At 48.0% G+C, this 20,982-nt stretch overlaps 1 protein-coding gene and 1 pseudogene across 2 annotated transcripts in view; both read left to right on the plus strand.

Annotated features, from left to right (window-relative positions):
- TCEA3 (transcription elongation factor A3) overlaps positions 1–20,982 on the plus strand; it is a 380,591-nt gene that overhangs the window by 268,751 nt on the left and 90,858 nt on the right. The window lies entirely within an intron of this gene.
- Positions 20,510–20,626, plus strand: LOC136661982 (5S ribosomal RNA; annotated as a pseudogene).

Raw genomic sequence — 20,982 nt, forward strand, 5'->3', positions numbered from 1 at the left:
CAGACATCAGTTAATTTAAGAAACATGCATGTGAGTTTGAGAGAATCCCATAGCTAGTCTGTCTAGCTCCATGGCCTTTTGAGGGGAAGGGGGAGAGAGAGCAGGAAGGAAGTAAAGCCTGAGGATTGTCCTCTAGGTGTGCTTTACCAGAAGATAGAAAAGATAGAGAGAACACCTTATCCCACTACCATTATCTGCCTAGCCTTATGACCTCCCTGCTGGTACAGCTACAAGAGTACCACTTTGTTGCAAACTCCAATATGGGAGACCTGCCAAGAGACAATATGAAGTGCTCACTGCAGGTGAGAGATTTTTGAACTGTGGCTGAGTGAGAGACAAACCCATCTGACCCCATGGGGATGCCCTTTTCTTCTAGTCCTAGTGAAATGAGTGGAGGCTGTGAAAGAAAAAGAGGCAGGATCCATTCCTATCACTGGGGATTGTGCAGGAAACCTTCTGCCCAGCTTTCATGAACAGGAAGGTGTATTTTTCTCCCTCGGTCAGGTTTGGGCCAACCCTGCCTCAGCTGGAGTTTGGGTTGGTGAGGAAGTGAGGGGAAGGGGGTGGAGGACGAGCCCAGTCCCCGGCAGGTACCAGGCAGATTGCAGTGGAGGACTCCCCCTGCAGCTGAGAGAGATGAGCAGGTGCATACACACAGGATCTCACCCTCTGCTGCATGACATTCTGGTCCAGGACAAAGAAGAAGCTGTAAGAGCACCGGGCATCTCTTTTTCCTTTTCTCCTAGCAACATGCCACCCAAGCCATGAGGAGCTTTCTCTGTGCTGCTGCCAACAAAAGAAGGGTGAGAGAGCAGTTTCCCAAGTTGCTTCTGACATTGCTGGGGCAAATCTCGGTCTCCTTGAAGGACGGCAGCAATGTGAGGTAAGTTGTCTCTGCAAGAGATCTTTTGGGTTTTGGTGCTAGCTTTGGGATTGACCATGCCAGGTATTGAATCTGGAACACGGTGCTTGCAAGGCATGGAGGATACAACTCAGCCACGGCCACTTGCCCAGCATGTGGCCCTTTTTTCCTCTTGGACCACAGTGGCCAAACTCACTACCGGCACACACAGGAAAAGCAGTTCCTGTTTGGACTACATCTTTCCATTCCACCCAGGCGCCATGTGTAATCCTCCATGATTGGGGGATGCTCTGGGCAGTCACATCTGCTGCCTGGCGTCCCAGAAGGCCACGTGACAGGACATTCAGGCACATGCGACTGCCCAGAGCATCTCTGTCTCCTGATCGTGGAGGACCACATGCAGCGCCCAGGCTGAACGGTAAGGTCTGCTCACCGGGCGCACAGATTTGTTGGAATCCCGGATTTGGCACCCAGGCCGGGGTTCCCTTGGACATGCGCTCATCTGGGAAATTGACCTTACAATCTCACACTCTCAAAAGAAGAAGAATATTACTCCTGAGCCAGCAACTTGTTCCATTTCTGACTTAAATGAAACTCTTGGATTCTATAGAAGTGGGACCCTTAGTCACACTCCTGGTGTATCTGTGGCAGTGACCCTCCTGGTCTTACTTCTTTTATCTTGCTTGCAGAGAGCCGCTGAAAACACTCCGGCTTCTCTGTAACATCGTGAGAATCGTGACAGAGGAAACCGAGTGCTGGGATCAGCTGAGCAGTCCTCAATCTTTTAGTGAGGGATTGTCCAGCTTAGTAAGGTAGGAGGAAGACTGCTGGGTTTCTCAAAGAGTGTCAGATAGCTGAAGTTGTGGGATGTGAATGTGCATCATTTGTCTTCCACTGACATCTTTAGTGCCTCTTTTTCTTTTCCTTTCTTTTTTTTGCATGGTCCTGTTACCTATTCCAGGATTCTCCTCTCCAGCTCACACTCCTTGGTCCCTGGCATCATTCAGTTCCTTCTGCTTATCTTTGGGGCTGAAGAGCATGCATGGCTCTATGAAACAGCAGTGATGCTCTACCACAAGGTGAGGGGTACTGCAGTAGTTGAGAGGCTTCATTAGTGGCGATGCACCCTGCAGCCTTTCCCTGGATAGGATTATGCCAGTGGTTCCCAAACTGTGAGTTGTGGCTTCCCAGGGAGCCATGGAAATCAGCTAGGGGAGCCACAGAATCTTTGTGAAAAACCTGCCTCTCTAGAATTGTAGCCTTAATGGAGAGCCACGGCCAATGGCCCAGTAGATCAAGAGAGCCATCAGTCAAAAAAGTTTGGGAACCACTGGATTAGGCCATGTAACTGCTATGGAAACCAATGGTCCTAAAGATTGGTTGGCATGTGGATGGCAAATTATGGGCACCATTACAGGGCATCAAATGATCAGTTAGAGTCTACTTGTGTTTACAGAGGGGTGTGTGAATTTTAAACCCTCTGGGCTGGCTTTGCCCTGAATCTCTGACCTCAAGGTCAGGGAGACAAGGCATGTGAATGACTTGGAATTCACTCTTTGAGTCTTTGCTTCAGCTTGCAGAAGAGACTGTGATAGATGTTTCTGGGTGTGTCCAGGCAACTCTATGCTCTAAACTTCTATCCATTTCCTGTTCAGTTCAACTGATGCAGTTCCTTCCAGCAAATCTTGAGAATTGTGATGGCACTGCCAATGCAAGAGTTTTCTGGCTCCGCTCACAGAAATAAAGTTCCCAGGATGCTCTGAGGAGAGGAAATGGCTTTTCACCAAATTTAAACCAGTGATATAGCTGTGCCCTCTGCATCTGTATGTGGTGGATAAAGCCATGATCACTCATCTGCAAAGAGCTCAACAAGGTGAACCAAAGTGTTCACCCCAATTAATTTGCTTGTGTTGTCCTTCTTGGGCTTTCAGTTGCTCCTGAACCGTGTGAAGGAGCTTGGAAACATCATGTCAAAAGACTCTCTCCTTCAGTGGCTGGATCATGGGAAACTCGGGGTTCGGAAGCTGAGCCTCAGAGGACTTTCTTCCCTGATCTTTGAATCTGATTTGGTAAGTCATCCTCGAAAGACAGGGATAATAAAAATGTAACTCCTCAGATAGTTGGCCGGCACATGCACAGATTCCATTCTTGCATATCCACAGGGACTTTGACAGAAGATTGCTGGGATGGGTATACTCCTCTCTGCACCTATCAGGTGGTGGGAACTCTGTAATAAAAGAAGCTGCACCCATGATAGTTCAGTTCAGTTCCTCTTTAGATGTGCATTTGCTGATGTTCGAGGGGCAGAATTGCTACCTACTTCTAGTTATCTGACTCTGTTCTCATTACCTGTGAATATCGTGCTGGTGCACTGGGATGGGGCTTAGTGCAGCTAAGAGCAGGCAGGCAGGTGGGGGCAAGAGAGGTTGCATGAGGAGGAGGAGAAGAGACAGTGGCCTCCTCGTGAGCAGAAGGCAGTGTTGGTGCTCTGCAGGGCTGAGAGGAAGAGACAGTATACAGTATATGGCCAACAGTATATGGAAGGAATGGGCGTAATTGCATCCAGTCAGATTTTTAGAAAGTTGTCTACTTTAGGTCAGTTTTGGATACCAAAGGGACTTTGGGATTGGCCCATGGAGAATGGTTGGCCACACTTGTGTCCACTTCCTGACTTGCCCCGCCATCTTGGGCACCATCTTGGGGACTTGCCGCTGAACCTTCAGAATGGCGATGATGAGAGGCCAATGGAAGGGTACCTGAGGGCTGCTCTGGGGCAAGCCTAGGTAAGGAGCCAAGAGTCAGGTTGAGGATGAGGACAGGTGAAGCTACCCCCTTCCCACTGCTGAACTAGGAGGCTTGTTGTTGGGTCAGCAACCTTGAACTAGTCAAGGGACAGCCAGCACAGAGGCGGAAGCATCAGATGTTGATGAGCCTTCGCTATCACCTAACCCCATAGACATCAGGTTCATAAAGTGCATAGAGTATATGTTGAAGAGGTTTCCCTGGAACCGAACCCCATGTTTCCCACAGGCTCAATGATTCAGTATCTGCTAACACGGTATCCACTCGATTTTCCAGGAACCTACCCTAGAGGATAACAAGAACTGACTGTATATATTTAAATGAGCCACCTCTTTTGTTTTAGATGAAGAGCCCCTGGTGCATACAGCTGGCTCTCTTCAATCAGCTGGGTGTGAGCGAGCCAGAAGCCCTCCCCAAAATTTTGGATGTGTTAGAGAGCACCTTGTCCTCTATCACAGGGGAGGAAGAAACCAGCTACATCAGAATGTTGTCTGCAACCTACTCTGCTCTTGTTGACCATGTGAGTGTTTTAGATTGTCATGTCAGACACTGTACAGGTGACCCATGGAGTTCCTTGGTACTGGGCACGCTATCAAGAGTGTGTGTGCTAAATTCAGGAGAAGAGACATGGGCTCCTCATCCTTGTAGCCACAGACAATGAAGGGCTAAAACCAGAAACAACATCTCTGTTGCACATTGTCACCAGTAATTTAGTGTTGGGAGAATTAGAACAGATATAAGAAAGTATTTATTTATTTATCTACCCACCCACTCAGTAACTGTAATGATTCTTTGTAACTCCTTACCACAGGATGTGGTGATGGCATCTGGCTTAGATACCTTGAAAAAGGGATTGGACAAATGTAAGGAGGAAGAGCCCATCACAGGTTACAAACCATGATTGGTGTGTGCAACCTCCTGCTTTTAGAAGCAGGCTACCTCAGAATGCCAAGTGCAAGGGAGTGGCACCAGCATGCAGTCTTGTGTGCTTCCTGAGGTATCTGGTGGGCCTGTGAAATACAGGAAATTGGACTAGATGGGCCTTTGGCCTGATCCAGCAGGGCTCTTCTTATGCTCTTATGAGATTAGAAACCTGGCAAGTATCAACCTCTGGTGACTCTTCCTATTTGTTTCCTATTTGCAGGAGGAAGCAAGCGTCCGTGCCCTAGTGATAAAGCACTTGTGGTTGCTTCGGAGCCGGAAGGGGAAACAGTGGCTCCCACATACAACAGAAGCAGCCATTTCTGAAATGGTGAACATTCTTGTTCATCTCCAGGATAAGAGTGAGGTGGTGGAGGTGAGTGGCCACCTGCGTGACTTACATTAGCAGGAGAGAGGAATCACCTCCAAGAGCAGGGACCAAGACTCTTGTTGCCGGGGGTGACCTGCCATTGACTGTTCTGGGAAATTCTCCCATGTTGTAGCTCAACTCTTGCTTGCTGTGCCCGTGGGGGAAGGATGATGCTAAGGATAGGCAGGGCAGGCCCAAGACCTCCTAAGGCAGCATGCCAAATATAAGAACATAAGAACATAAGAACAGCCCCACTGGATCAGGCCATAGGCCCATCTAGTCCAGCTTCCTGTATCTCACAGCGGCCCACCAAATGCCCCAGGGAGCACACCAGATAACAAGAGACCTCGTCCTGGTGCTCTCCCCTACATCTGGCATTCTGACTTAACCCATTCCTAAAATCAGGAGGTTGCGCATACACATCATGGCTTGTACCCCATAATGGATTTTTCCTCCAGAAACTCGTCCAATCCCCTTTTAAAGGCGTCTAGGCTAGACGCCAGCACCACATCCTGTGGCAAGGAGTTCCACAGACTGACCACGCGCTGAGTAAAGAAATATTTTCTTTTGTCTGTCCTAACCCGCCCAACACTCAATTTTAGTGGATGTCCCCTGGTTCTGGTATTATGTGAGAGTGTAAAGAGCATCTCCCTATCCACTCTGTCCATCCCCTGCATAATTTTGTATGTCTCAATCATGTCCCCCCTCAAGCGTCTCTTTTCTAGGCTGAAGAGGCCCAAACGCCGTAGCCTTTCCTCATAAGGAAGGTGCCCCAGCCCCGTAATCAGCTTAGTCGCTCTCTTTTGCACCTTTTCCATTTCCACTATGTCTTTTTTGAGATGCGGCGACCAGAACTGGACACAATACTCCAGGTGTGGCCTTACCATCGATTTGTACAACGGCATTATAATATTAGCCGTTTTGTTCTCAATACCCTTCCTAATGATCCCAAGCATAGAATTGGCCTTCTTCACTGCCGCCGCACATTGGGTCGACACTTTCATCGACCTGTCCACCACCACCCCAAGATCTCTCTCCTGATCTGTCACAGACAGCTCAGAACCCATCAGCCTATATCTAAAGTTTTGATTTTTTGCCCCAATGTGCATGACTTTACACTTACTGACATTGAAGCGCATCTGCCATTTTGCTGCCCATTCTGCCAGTCTGGAGAGATCCTTCTGGAGCTCCTCACAATCACTTCTGGTCTTTACCACTCGGAAAAGTTTGGTGTCGTCTGCAAACTTAGCCACTTCACTGCTCAACCCTGTCTCTAGGTCATTTATGAAGAGGTTGAAAAGCACCGGTCCCAGGACAGATCCTTGGGGCACACCGCTTTTCACCTCTCTCCATTGTGAAAATTGCCCATTGACACCCACTCGCTGCTTCCTGGCCTCCAACCAGTTCTCAATCCACGAGAGGACCTGTCCTCTAATTCCCTGACTGTGGAGTTTTTTCAGTAGCCTTTGGTGAGGGACCGTGTCAAATGCCTTCTGAAAGTCCAGATATATAATGTCCACGGGTTCTCCCGCATCCACATGCCTGTTGACCTTTTCAAAGAATTCTATAAGGTTTGTGAGGCAAGACTTACCCTTACAGAAGCCATGCTGACTCTCCCTCATATTGTCCCCCTTTAACTGATGATGTGCCAGTCTCTGTTCCTCCCCTTCCCCATGTTCTTGTTCAACTCTCTCCTGCCCTCCAGCTTTCTCTTCCTCTGCTCTTCTCTATCCCTTCTTCCCTTTCCAATGCAGGGAGTGGAAGGAGGAGGAGGAGGAGCAGTGGAGGTAGGCAGGCAGGCAGGCAGAGATGGGCAGCCCCACCAATCTGCGTTAGCTGGCCTCATGAATGGGCTGGCCCTGCTCAAGGGTTTCTTGTACATGTTGGCTTCGCAAGACTGACCACCGTCTTCGGCTTCATTCCCCCTGCAGGTCCTGTCTTGACTAATTTGCTTCCCTCTCTGCAGTGGCGTCACCAGGGTTTGTGTCACCCGGTGCGGGACGCCAGCGCATCACCCCTGTGATGGATCTCCTCCCATGCGACGGGGGGGGGGCAATGCTTTGAGTGGCATTGTACCATCACCCCACCCCCGCTGTTTTTTTTATAACTTTTGATGGAAAAGAGCTAGTTTAAGGTTTGTTTCATTGAAGTTACATGAACTTCATACATGAAATTATGCTTTGATTGATATATAACATGATTGCATTATTTGGAAATACAAAGATTTTAAAAATTTGGGTGAGTAGTGGTATCACTCCCCGTGCACGTCAAGCAGTGTGGCCCGCACCCATCTAGCAATGCCATTGCCATTGTTATATCTTGGCTTTCTGACATCAGAAAATATACAGGTCCAGTCTTGTTATACACGGATTTGACTCAGCATGAATGGCCACTGCAAATGAGAAGGAATGTGCTGATCCCTGGAGAAGGGGGAAAATGCATGCCTTTAAAATCAGTTTAAAAATCGGAACAGTTCTTTAACAATAGCCTCCTTAATGAGAGGGGAGGCAGCTGGCTGACAATCCATCAATCCTTCTCTCTCCGGGTGACCCCTCCCTTCCCCCTGAGCACATGAAAGAAAGGTGATCACTTTGCATTGGTGAAGGGAGGGGCGGAGTGAATTGGAGGACTGATTGATGGATTGTCTTCTTAATGATCTTACATCACAAAGATCAGCAAGGCTGTTTTTAAATCACCTGAGCCAAAAAACTTTTTTTAATTTTTTTTAAAAATTGATTTGCTATAGTATTTTTTTTGCCATCCACTTAAGTGCTTGGAATGGAACTCATGCGAATAATGAGGCTTCACCTGTAGATCTAGCGCATGTTTTCCAGCTCAAAGCTGACATGAAACAAACCTGTTTCCAGTCCACTCAAAGTACCTGAGAAATAACCAGTTTCCACTGTATTACTCTTTTCTTGCAAGCTAGCTAGCTGAATGCTTGAATAGTTTAGTTTTCCTATGTACGTACATTTGTACTCCGACCTTTCTCTAAGGATCACACAATGGTAGACGGAGATCTAGACATTTGCCCAGCATGCTTCAGTCCTAAATAGCTCTTTGATTAACCTCTCCAGGCCTTGTGTCTTGCTGGCACATCAGGGAGAAGGCGCCCCAACTCGGGGTGATAGGGTCCTGCTGCAAACGTAGACATAGGGTACCTTACAGCCTGATGCTATGCGGCCGCTGTGCTGATTGCTCAGGGCTGAGTGCGCTTTGTCTGCTGATTCCAATGTGCCATCATGTTGGAGAGGTTAACTGTGTGTGTGTGGGGGGGTGAGATGGTTGGCCACCTTCAGTCTCGAAAGACTATGGTATAAGCTTACAGCAGGCGGTATTCCCAGGCGGTCTCCCATCCAAGTACTAACCAGGCCTGAGCCTGCTTAGCTTCCGAGATCAGACAAGATCGGGCATGTGCAGGATAACAGACCTCTGAAAGACTTGCCCGCATGGCATGACTCCTGTGCAGGGCTATACCAGCTATTCCATGGGACTCCTATGAGCTACACAAGCTACGTTGCCAGCTTTGGAGCCACTGGGGGCATGTACAGCTCAGAAAGGGATTTTGGGATCTAACTTTATCTTTCCCACCTTGCTTCCCTCCCCCCTTTTTCAACCTCTCTGCTGGTGAGCTTGTGGCCAGGGACTTTCTTCAACCTGTTGGTGGTGGGGCATGGCTTTCTGGTGTACTGCTGTGCTTGTGTCAGTGCAGCACCTGTCAGGCTTCTGCACTGGTGGGGCTGCCTGTGTGCTGGTGTGTGTGACAGTATGCTGGTGTTTCCCCTGGCTAGGATTGTTTCCTGAGGTTTCCATAAGAAGCCTTCCATAGGAGAAAAATTCTTCTCCAGTGCAAAGGACGCCTTAGGACAGAGTTCTCCAAACTTTTTGGCCAGAGGGCCACATCAAATATCTGGCACGGTATTGAGGGCCGGGAAAAAAATTTAAATGTAACATTTATATAAATAAATCAGAGATGGAACTTAGATGAGTGAATAAATAATGAATGGGCTCATTCATTCAACCTCTCCGGCCCTTCAGACCAGAAGCCACCCTCCAGACGCAACCAGAGCACTGTTCCAGTCATGTTCCGCCAAGTGGGCCAGAGGCTTTCAGGGAACAAGAGGCTGGTCGTGTGCCAGATAGAGGCTCTCCATGGGCCACATATGGCCCCCGGGCCAGGGTTTGGAGGCCCCTGCCTTAGGATATGAACTTTTTTGACTCCATGTGCTGCAGGAAGCAATGGCCTATCTCAGAGTGCTGGTCCCAAGAGTGAGGAGGTACGTGAAATCCCAAAGCCACGACCTTCACTTCGTGCTCTACCATGTTGCCAAGCATTTGGTAAGTCTTTGTTGCTGCCTTCCCAGGGTACCACTTTAAATCCCACCTGTTCGTCAAGAATAGAGTAGAACTACTTACAAAGCTTTATCTTACTGAGCTTTATCTCAACAAAACTCATACAGGTATAATATCATTAGCTGAGGATATTTCACCTTCAATTTTATTTCAGTGTGATGAGAATGGTCCTTTAAATTAAAGGAAAAACATCCTTTAACAATAGCCTCACTTACCATTGTAATCTCTCTCCAAGGGCTTAGAGAGGCTTCACTCCCAGGCAAGCAACCCCTGCCTTCCCCCTGGAGCACTGAAAAGAATACAAAGGGAAGTGATTATTGCCTCCCTCTTTGCATTCTTTCCCTGTGCTTCAGGTGAAGGGAAGTGTCACTGCCTAGGAGTGAGGCCTTTCTAAGCACCTGGAGAGAGAGAGAGAGAGAGAGAGAGAGAGAGAGAGAGAGAGAGAGAGAGAGAGAGAGAGATTGTCTGCTTTCTGCTTCTGCTCTCCCTCACAATGTTAAGTGAAGCTGTTTTTAAACCACTGAGAAAAGGGACATTGTTTTTTAAATGGATTTCATTTAGCATGATTTTTGGCATCCGCAGGGATTCTCAGAACGGAACCCTCATGGATGCCAAGACTCAACCTGTATAAATTTTCTCATATACCATGGGGAATTTCCACATCACACTATAAGGTAGTATGATGTTCGTTGTCCCATAGTCCTCTAGTGAAATTCATAGATGAGCATGGATTTGAACCCAGGTCTGCTTAGTCTACATCCAACTTCATGGGTTTCACTAGTTTATTTGTGATCCAAGGGTGGTAGGATCAGTACAGAGTGTTCCCTTTGCACAAATATGCCTGATGCCAGTTCTCATTGTTATTTTCTGCAAGACCAAGACCTACAGCCCAGATCTCATTAGGGGTGCTGCTCTGAGCTGTGTGTTCCATCCTTGTGTGAAGGAGGCAGCAATATTCAAGGTGGCAGCTTGCTTTGTGGGTAAGTCAAGGAGCATCCCTCACTTCAGTGCTGAACATCAGCCCCCACCCGTTTCTCTAATCCAATAAGCAGTGTGACTGTTTCAAAGACACCCCCTCTTTTTCACCTGGCAGATCCTCCCAAACTGCAGAGCACCCCTGAAAACCATCCTAATTGTTGGAGACTATTTTTGCTTGTTTGTATTTTGGCAAAAGTGTATTTTGGCTTAAAAAACATTAGGTCAGCATTTGGCTGTGCGAGAACTTGTGATATCTGGGTGACTGAACAGAGAAGTCCCTTTGATTCAACAGGTCTCTTGGTGCAGAAACTAGAACCCAGTGCCAGGAACAGGGGACCACTGGCTTCTCTACAAGAATAGTTTATACAAGTGGTTCCCAAACTGTGGGTCAGGACCCACTGGTTGGTTGTGACCTGATGTTTGGTGGGTTTTATGTAGGAACATAAAACGGGTCATTTCCCCTTAAGGGGAGTGACCTAGTAATGGATGCCCCGGCAGTGCCACAGTAAACCAAAAGTCACTCCAATCTTCAGATCGGAGTGAAATGAAGCTTGGGGGAGACCCGCAGAGAGAGCTGCAGGCCTCTCGGACCCTCTTCAAGGCTGGCAGACCCCCTCAGGTAGGCAAGCCTCTGGGTGCCTGCGGCACCACTACCACTGCGGCGCCACTGGGGCACATCCCCTCTCTCAGTCCCTGCCACTTACAAGCAGTTCTTGGACTCCCAGTGAGTTTGAGAACCGCTGAGCTATTTTCTCAAGCCCTGAGGCTATTCAAAAATCAGATACTGTAGTTACATATTACCCTACAAAGAGCCCAACTGCTGCAGTTTGCAAGCACGTGTAAATATAGGGAGATAAATGTTTCAGGGTCTTTTTCTGGTTATTATCCCTTATAAATAAATAGATTTTTCTTTCTAGACCTCTTTTTTTAAAGTCTGGTAAACCTAAGTGGGTCCTGATAGAGTATCATTTAAAAAAGTGGGTCCTGATGCTTAAAAGATGCCCCTTGTTTATTGCCTCTCGGTACAGTACATGTGCCCCACAGGGAGAACACTGGTCTCAGCTCACAACCTCCTAAGGCAGTGACTCTCAAACTACTCGCACCAGGACCTCCTTTTTAGAATGAGAATCTATCAGGACCCACCGGAAATGATGTTCTGAAGTGACATCATCAAGCAGGAAAATCTTTCTTTCTTTCTTTATTTTAATAAATGCAAATACAAACAAATTAAAAAGAATAAAGATATTACAAGTTGTGTGGCAAGTGTGGAGATCTCAAACTACATTTTTTTGTTCTATTACTACAAATCATACAAAAAAGTTAGTCATCACATCTTAAACAATCTACACTTATTTAAAATGTACATTTTCAAAAGAAAAAGAAAAATGAGAAAAACATAAAAGTTAAATCCCCTATCTACTCATCAAAGCCATAGATTATTTGACCCACTCTCCCTTCAATGCGCAGGAAGTCCATGAATGGTTTCCAATTGTCCATAAAAGTTTTTACTGGCTTATCTTTAAGAAGTATTGTAAGTTTATTTCTTACATTTCTGTCAAATTCAATACCTTTAGCCAGTGTTCTTCCACTACAGGTATCTCTGGAACTTTCCAGTATTTGGCATACAATATTCTTGCAGCAGTTGTCATCTATAAAAACATAGTTTCATAGTCTTTCTGAATTGAATCATCCAATATTCCCAACAAAATAGTGTCTTGTTTCATCTGTAAATTTACCTTAAATGTCAACTGCATTTGCTGGTCTATCAAAGTCCAATATATTTTTGCTTTTGTACAAGTCCACCACATATGGTAGAACATTCCTTCTTGTCTTGTACACTTCCAACATCTATTTGGTATATTAATACATTTTTGCCAGTTTACCTGGAGTCAGACACCATCTATACATCATTTTATAAAAGTTCTCTAAGATTTGCATTCAATAAGCAGGAAACGTTTTCACAGTCATAGGCTGCAATCCTACCCGTGCTTATCCAGGAGTAAGTCCCATTTACTGTGTTACATTCTAGCCTGTAAAAAGTACAAGTTTGTCACATTTCCCCAAATGATAGCATCAAGTCTAATATAGTAAAAACAAAATATTGAAATGATATGGGGAGCCACCTGAAACTGGCTCTCGGTTCACCTAGTGGGTCCTGACCCACAGTTTGAGAAACACTGACCTAGGGAGATCTCTGGCAGTCCTAGGTGCTGTCTTGACAGTCCAAGAATCAACATTCCATCCATTGTTGATGGCAACACCATGAAGGAAGTCCCAAAAGGCATCCCCTGAGCACTGAAGCTGTCCTTCAAGATGGGTCTCTCCAGAGGTCTCATGGCACTTTACAACCACTTCAGAGCACTCCCTCATAAGCTAATACTGATTCAGGTTGGTTTTCCAAGAGTAACTTCCTATTTATTCCACTGTCTCTCTAGGACACCTGGCTCATAATGGGAGCTTCCTAAGAGCAGAAGATTTTCCTGCCTACTTCATGTGTAAGTGAGGAGTGCAGCTTTGCCCTTTAATAAACTCCCTATATTTTTTAAGGATTTTGTGGTCCAAGTTCATCCAGGAGGGAGCAGGTTCATCACTGGTCTCTGATAATCTCATTACATGACTGTTTTAACTTCCAGAAGAAAAGGAACCCACTAGATTTTGGGGCTCTCTGTTCACCAAGGAGGGAGGGTCCCCAAGGTAGCCTCCTTCTGACTCAGCTCCCTAGGTGGCAGAGAAAGCTATCATTTTTCCCCAGTTAATCCCAAACGGACCAATAGGAAGAATAGAGTGGACAGCAAGAGATCAAGGGCCGTCACTAACTGCTAGGCTTTGAGTCCTTTTAACCCTTCTCTTTCATCACAATTTACATTCAAATCCACATTTTTTAGGGGGAGGGGAACAAAAACAGTGCACAATTATTGTGTACCTTGGTACCTGTTGATTTTGTTTTGCTTTTCTATTGACCTTATTTGGGGGGGGGGTTGTTTAAACTTCATGATTTATTTATTGTATTTTGATATATTTTTAAGTTCATTGTAATTTGTTTTTTTCTGGAATTTTAATTTGTGATTGTGACCCACCCTGGACTTCCTGTTGTTCTGGAGAAGGGCAGGATAGAAATCTATTGAAAAAATAAATAAAAATTACGTGAAGCTGTCTTTTTCTGCCCACTCATAAGGCACAGTTAGATAGAGAGGTCAAAAAGCAGAGAGGGCAGTGGTGGCTTGGGATGGACTGAGGAAGTTGGAAAGAAAAGGGGATTTCCCGTGCATGGAGATAGGCACAAACAAATAAGAGAACAAAACAGACTTTGTAGTTAAAAGAAGAAAAAGGTCCAGCAGGCATCTCTGATTGATTGGCCTTCTCTCTCACCCATTCAGGTCTTGAAAGCAGGGATGTCAATGAGGAAGGCAAAGTGGTTGGTGCTGCCACCAAGGCCATTTTACAGCGGGTCTTCATCAAGCACAGCAAAAAAGGCATCCAGGGCTTTATGTGCCACTGTGCCAGGCTGTGTTTGCCAACTGGAAAGCACCCCCCAGAATACTACAGGGAAGATCTGGTGAGTACAGTATGTGCTTTGAATTCGCAATCAGTCAAATACCTGCAGAATCATGACCATGGCTGATGTGGAAGTAGAAACCAGATTTAGGCCCTGGAATTCAGCAGTGTCGGAATGAGTGTTCTGGTGTCACTAGGTGCTTTCTGTCTGTCACAGAAGGGAGCATATCACATATTAGCATAATACTTCATTAGCTCCTAAAGTCTTGACTGGAATTCAGACTCCTGAGAGTCTAAATAAAAAATGCCCATCTAAACACCTGGCAGAGTGTGAAAATTGACATATTAATTAATTAAAAAATACAATTTTCAGTTGAGCCCTGAAGCTAAATACTCTCTTAACAAAAGACAGAAGAAAAGAGGGAAGACCCTTTGATTCAGCAGCACAAGGAAGATTTTGACACAAATGATTTCGTGCAAGGAATGGTTGGCCTTGGTCTCCTCTGCTCACCCTTTTCCTTCTTCTCTTTATTTCTTTGCCTCTCTTTTGCACTGTCTCTCTGTCTGCCTCTGCCAAATTCCCTCCTGTTTCCCTTACTCTTTGCAAGATCATCCGCTCCCTAGTCTGATCATGGAAGAGGGTCACCTTGGGCAGTCATTCTCTGAACACCTTGGGTGCCATCTGTGCTGAGGTGGGGTGGGCTACTTCTGCTGAGAGGATCTCCTTGGCTATGGTGCCCTACCTGTCAAATGCTCTCCCAATGGAAGCTCATCTGGTTTCTACCTTGTCTGATTGGGTACCAGGCAATAACCATTTTTATTTTGCAAGGTGCTTAACTGGATTAGAATAGATGGTTTTAGTGCTGCCACTTTATCTGCTGTTTTTATCTTTGTGTTGCCTCACTCTTATGAGGTAATTTGTTTTCTTATTAAATTTACTTTTAAACATTTCTATCCTGCCTTCCTTGCCTCTAAAAAGCAAACCAACAAAGAAAAAAATGAATTAAAAAGCAAAACAATATAGACAGTGTTGGTTGCCATTACTGAGTTAGGTGATCAGTGGCCGTGCACTGAGCAGGGGTTTGAAATAAGAGCCCAATCCTAAACCCTCCGAGCAATGGCACTGGGTGTCACAAACGTACTATAAGGCACATCTACATCACCCAGTGAGGAATGTCCATGAGCCCTGGGCCTCAGCGCCAAATAGAGATGCCAGGGGTGTTGGCAACCTACAGTCTCGAAAGACTCTGGTATCGCGCTCTGAATGGTGGTTCTGGAACAGCGTCTAGTGTGGCTGAAAAGGCCGATTCGGGAGTGACAATTCCTTCCACACCGGGAGCAAGTGCAGTCTGTCCCTGGTCTGTCTCCCTGGCTGTGGGCCTTCCTTCTTTGCCTCTTTGCCTCAGTCTGTTGGCCAAGTGTCTCTTCAAACTGGGAAAGGCCATGCTGCACAGCCTGCCTCCAAGCGGGCCGCTCAGAGGCCAGGGTTTCCCACCTGTTGAGGTCCACTCCTAAGGCCTTCAGATCCCTCTTGCAGATGTCCTTGTATCGCAGCTGTGGTCTACCTGTAGGGCGCTTTCCCTGCAGGAGTTCTCCATAGAGGAGATCCTTTGGGATCCGGCCATCATCCATTCTCACGACATGACCGAGCCAATGCAGGCATCTCTCAGGACTGTGTTGTTTGGAACTTTGTCCTGCCAGGTGATGCCGAGGGTGCGCCGGAGTCAGCGCATGTGGAAAGCGTTCAGCTGCCTCTCCTGTTGTGAGCGAAGAGTGCACCCAAAGGTAAGTCACGACCCCAGGTGGTGGTGCAGGTTTTTGGGGAGGGGGAAGGCATTCCGGGGCGGGGTGCAGGAGTGACAGGCCCAGGGAGGGGTGGGACTGGTGAAGATTCTTTCCTCCATGTCAGGCTGCAAAGTGGCGGTTCAGCCAGCGCAGACTTGAGTAGCCCCATTGCGGGGCCTGTGCCCTGGCTTGCCCCTGCTCTTCAAGTTCCCTTCCAACTCTAACAGCATATGCTTCTTCCATTCTTCAAATGAATAAAATCATTCCTCATCTTTCCAGGAGCTCCCTGCTGGATCTCAATTGGATCCCTGCAAATGACACACGGAAGCTGACACCTGTGCCCAGCGGCAGTCTTCCGTCCCTTCTCTCCCTCCTGTAGTTCACCAGGTGAGCCGGCAGATTTTTCAAAGCACACTTGGAGCTTGATTGGCTCTTCTTGTTTCACAGACTGCTAAGCAGCACTGCTGCCACCTTTTTCTCTGGCTGTGCTCCTGGGCTTGTCTTAGGAGCACAAAGATCTCCCATTTCCTTTCTGATGGTCAGAGCAGAGCCCTTGACGAAGGCTGGGAAGGTCCGTGGATGTTCAGAAGCAAGAGTTGGCTAAACCCCTAAAAGAGACAAAGGGCACAATCCTAACCGTGCCTTGGGCCACAAGTTTATTGCGCCGGCCCGGGAGGGTCGCTAACGTGCCAGAAGCCACAAGGAGATGCGCCAACACATGGAGGCTGAATCCAGCCTCTGTGGCGGCTTCCCTGCTGAGTCTTGCGATGGCCTGGGTGGGCCGATGCAAGAGTGAAAGGTAGGCGTGGGGGAGGCAGGGGGCGGCAGGGAGGAGGCAGGACAGAGGCATTCCTGGGTGGGGTGTGGGTGAGCAGTGGACAGCCCCGGGGGTGGGTGGGGTTGGGCGGGCAGAGAGAGGTAGTTGGGCTGGGATCCGGCAGTTATGCCAGATCCCAACCCCTGTTCCCAGGGAGAACGGAGCAGTTTGAAGCCACTGCGCTCTCCTCCAGAGGTGGCACAAATTCAAGGAGACCCATACTGGCCAGCAGCTGTTACCCAGGGGTAAAGCGAGAGACAAGGGCAAGGATGGGAGAGTGGAGGCAAATGTAGGGGTAGGAGCTAATAAATAGGCCAGGCCTGAGTAGATCTGGGATGGGATGGGCACATTGGTGTGGGTTCCGTCCCCCTTCTTGAGTTTTCAGCCTCTCTGCTCCTCTTTCTTGCAGATCCCCCTGTCGTCATGCTGTCGGTGCGGCCGCAAACGGTCGCCGAGGGTGGCAAAGTGAGCTTTCTCTGCACGGCCACCTCCAACCCGGAGCTGACAGGCGACAGGTAAAAAGGCCAACAGACTCCAACCTCCCAGAGATCACACAGCAATAGTGATGTTGCTGCGATGCCCTCTACTGGCAGCTTTGGGGATTACAATGAGCCGGGCTCAGTGCATGCCTTCGCAGGTGGGCCAAAGGTGGTACAAATTCAAGGAGACCCATACTGGCCAGCAGCTGTTACCCAGGGGTAAAGGGAAAAATTTTCCCTTGCCTCTGGCTAAGCTGCTTCTGGCCAGAATCCTGCGTGGATGCAGCACAAGCCTCCTGGCTTGCCTGTACCAGCGCAGGATAGGATTGCACCCCAAAACTTGGATGAGAGGACCTCCCCCTGCCTCAGGCCATTCACAAAGGTATAGGGAGGAAAGTCTTGGCCCAGACATTCACCGTTGAGCGTCCTTCTCATACACCAGTATAAACACCCCTGGGATGACTGGCAGGGCAGTCGTGAAGCAGGTGCTTCCTCCTTTCCCCAATTCTGCCTTTCTGTCCAAGTCCAAATTGGTGACTCCACAATCACAAGAAGTGGGTTGCAATCAACCTGGGCTCTGTTCCTGCCTCTCCTACAAGAACGTACCTTGGGAATTTTACTCCTGAGAAGTTTGAGAACCCCTGCCATAGAGTGTCGTGCAAAGAAAAGCACTGAAAATTGCTGCACTACAGAGGAGACTCTCTTCCGTGATTGTGCATACGATTCAATTTTTACTTCTGGGGACAGATACATAATACGACATTTCTTGCCATCGTTCCTCCAAGGAGCTCAGCGAAGTGTACAATGGTCTTATCTCCCCAGGTGCGGGCACATGTGCTTATATGCCTCTTGGTAGCAAGAAAGCAAATCCATGCGCATAGAAAAGTGGCTTGGTTCTAGCTATGCTAGACCACTTTGCCCTGACATGCTTATTCTGTATGTGAAATTTATCCTGTCTGGAAGAATTCACGCAAGCCCCTTCCTGCATGTAGCCTGCCTCAGTGCAAATAATTGGGGGAGGATCAATTGGGAATTTCAGGGGTCTGGAGGTGACGCTTCAATGCCCTTGTCTCTCCCCGAGGTGATCAGCAGCAGCCGCCAGATAAATCTTGCCCAAGTCAGCAAATATATTTTCATAAATGAGACCGTGTTTGTGTTTGTTCTTGGTGCGGAATGTGGGTTACCTTCCATTATTATTCATACCTCAACATCTGATCCCCTGGCACCTTGCTGAGTTGCGTCTTAGACAAGTCCTCTGCCCCAAAGAGCTTACAGTGCAAGATGATAGGGAAGGCAAAAAAGAGGGAGAGACAAGGGCAAGAATGGGTGAGTGGAGGCAAATGTAGGGGTAGGAGCTAATACATAGGCCAGGCCTGAGTAGATCTGGGATGGGATGGGCACATTGGTGTGGGTTCCGTCCCCCTTCTTGAGTTTTCAGGCTCTCTGCTCCTCTTTCTTGCAGATCCCCCTGTCGTCATGCTGTCGGTGCGGCCGCAAACGGTCGCCGAGGGTGGCAAAGTGAGCTTTCTCTGCACGGCCACCTCCAACCCGGAGCTGACAGGCGACAGGTAAAAAGGCCAACAGACTCCAACCTCCCAGAGATCACACAGCAATAGTGATGTTGCTGCGATGCCCTCTACTGGCAGCTTTGGGGATTGCAATGAGCCGGGCTCCTCTGATGCCAGTGCATGCCTTCGCAGGTGGGCCAAAGGAGGTGTGCCCATTCCGGAGGCCAACGGGGACAGCTATGAGGCGATAGTCAATCAATCGTTTTTCATGGAGCCCGTGTCGTGCGAGGGCTCGAATGCCGTCGGCAGCACACTGGTGGATGTGCATTGTAAGTGAAGGAGGCAGGTTGGGTCTGTGTATCCTGGGATAGGTGGGAACACTTTGGAAGAGGAGGATGGACAAGGAGATGACGAGGGTGACCTTGGTGCCAGATTGGTGCCAGATACTGAGTGTGGGCAGGTCAGATGTGGGGCTCCCCCCGCCAGGATCTTCTCTCCTGTAACCCCACTTGCCGTTCCAGCAGGTAGACCTCAAAGGCCTCCAACCTGCGACCATCATCGTGGTAAAATTAGGCATTTGTGCCATATTTTTGACACATTCACAGCTGGGTTTGCACCCAATTAGAGCGAGGTGACTAATATATCCATTACCTTTGCATCAATTTGCATATGAGTAAAAATAACCATTTCTGAAGCAAGAAAGCATGCTTAATTTGTTTTTTTATATTATGCACACGGATCAAGACCCTTAATTGACTATAAAGCTACCCCCAATTAATTTTATAAGTACTTGTATGAAGCAGCACAGGCAGATGTGTATCTACATACAAAGTTTTTGAAAACAAACTATTTAATACATGCATAAACACACGTTCATTCACACTATTGAAGACAACAGTGTATAAAACTGCAGATTTTAAGAAGAATGTTTAATGAACTGCTTGTCAACCAAAAAGCCATTCACAAAGAAGGCAAGTGCTGTCTTTAAAAGAAAAAAAAGAAAATCCACTCCTGGGACCTTCTGCATGGAAAGCAGGTCTCTACTACTGAGCGATGGGCCCCCCTAACCCCTGTTTTCCTTTTTTTTCCTGCAGTTGGAGCCCGCCTTATCTCCCAGCCCAAGCCCCTGACTGTAGGTGTTGGTTCTGATGCCTCTTTCACCTGTACCTGGGCGGGGAGTCCACCTCTTACCCTAGCCTGGACCAAGAAGGGATCTAGTGTGGTCAGTGACTTAAACCAGGAGTTCAGGTTCCCAAGTTGTGTGTAATTTACCAAACACAAATCTGGGAACACCAATCTCTACCCCCTCCTGTTGTCTCATAGCACAGTGGGCCAGGTGGAAGACCATGGTGGTAGTAAGAGAGATATAGAACCTTTGCTTTATTCTGACTGTCTGCCAAGGTCAACGGGGGGCACCCCTTTCTGCCTTCCTCCCCACCTGAACTGAGCCTGTGAACACACAGGACACAGTTTTGGTTGTGGCACCAGGAGACCCACCCACTTTGAATCCACTTTGAATCCACTTTGAAAATTGTGAAGCCCTTCTGTCCAAACAGGCCTTCAGTTTAGGATGTTCTGTTCCCTGGTTAGATAACTGAGGCCGGGTATCCTTTTTTGGGCTGGAAAAAGAGTACTGATCCCTTCATTTCAGTAAATAAATCTGAATTCACTTGTACCCACAGGTGTCGAGCAATGGAAACGCGCTACACCTCAAGGCTGTGACGCAGGAAGATGCCGGCATGTACGTCTGCAAAGCCATCGTGCCACGCATTGGAGTGGCTGAGAAGGCAGTAGCTGTGAATGGTGAGGGGTCTTGGAACCAGGTCATGCACAGCAACCTATTGCAGTGAGCCTGGCGGAAATCTGACCAGACCTGATTGCATCCGTCATTTTTGTCTTTTCCTCAGGGCCGCCCATTATCGGCGCGGAACCAAGCCTGCAGACTGCAGTGGGGGCCAAGGCACGGCTGGAGTGTTTGGTGGGGAGCGTCCCACCCCCCGACAGGATTGTAAGTGCTTGACTCGCCTTTGCCCTCCACCCTCATGCCTTAACCAGACCTGAATGTACCAGATGGTCCTCCTTATCCATGGAGTTGTGATCCATGGAGTTGACTCAACATGGATTGCAAGCCCACACTGGAGCAGCAACTGTTGCCCTGCACATGCCTGATCTCATCTGATCTCGGAAGCTAAGCAGGGTCAGGCCTGGTTAGTACTTGGACGGGAGACCGCTTGGGAATACCGGGTGCTGTAGGCTTCTACCATAGTCTTTCGAGACTGAAGGTTGCCAACCACTGGAAGACCTCAGAGGACCTCCCAGGCATGACTGGAAGTCGTGTCTAGGAGGTCTTCTGAGTTCAGCCGGAGCCTTTGGAGAGGCACTTCCAGGTTTTCACAAAATGTCTTTCTGAAGACTCTGGCTGACCTTCTGAGGTGCGAGGAGGTAGCCTGCAGTGTTCCTGCACCTCATAAAGCCTCCTGGAGACCTTCTGGAGTCCTGAAGGCACCCCTGGTTTTCAACCAAAGCTGGAAGTGCATTTCAAAGACCTTCTGAGGCCTGGGCAGGCTGTGTACAACCTCCCCTCACCTCAGAAGGCCAGCCCCAGTCTTTGG

The sequence above is a fragment of the Tiliqua scincoides genome, chromosome 10, assembly GCF_035046505.1.
Source record: "Tiliqua scincoides isolate rTilSci1 chromosome 10, rTilSci1.hap2, whole genome shotgun sequence".
NCBI classification, from domain to species: Eukaryota; Metazoa; Chordata; class Lepidosauria; order Squamata; family Scincidae; genus Tiliqua; species Tiliqua scincoides.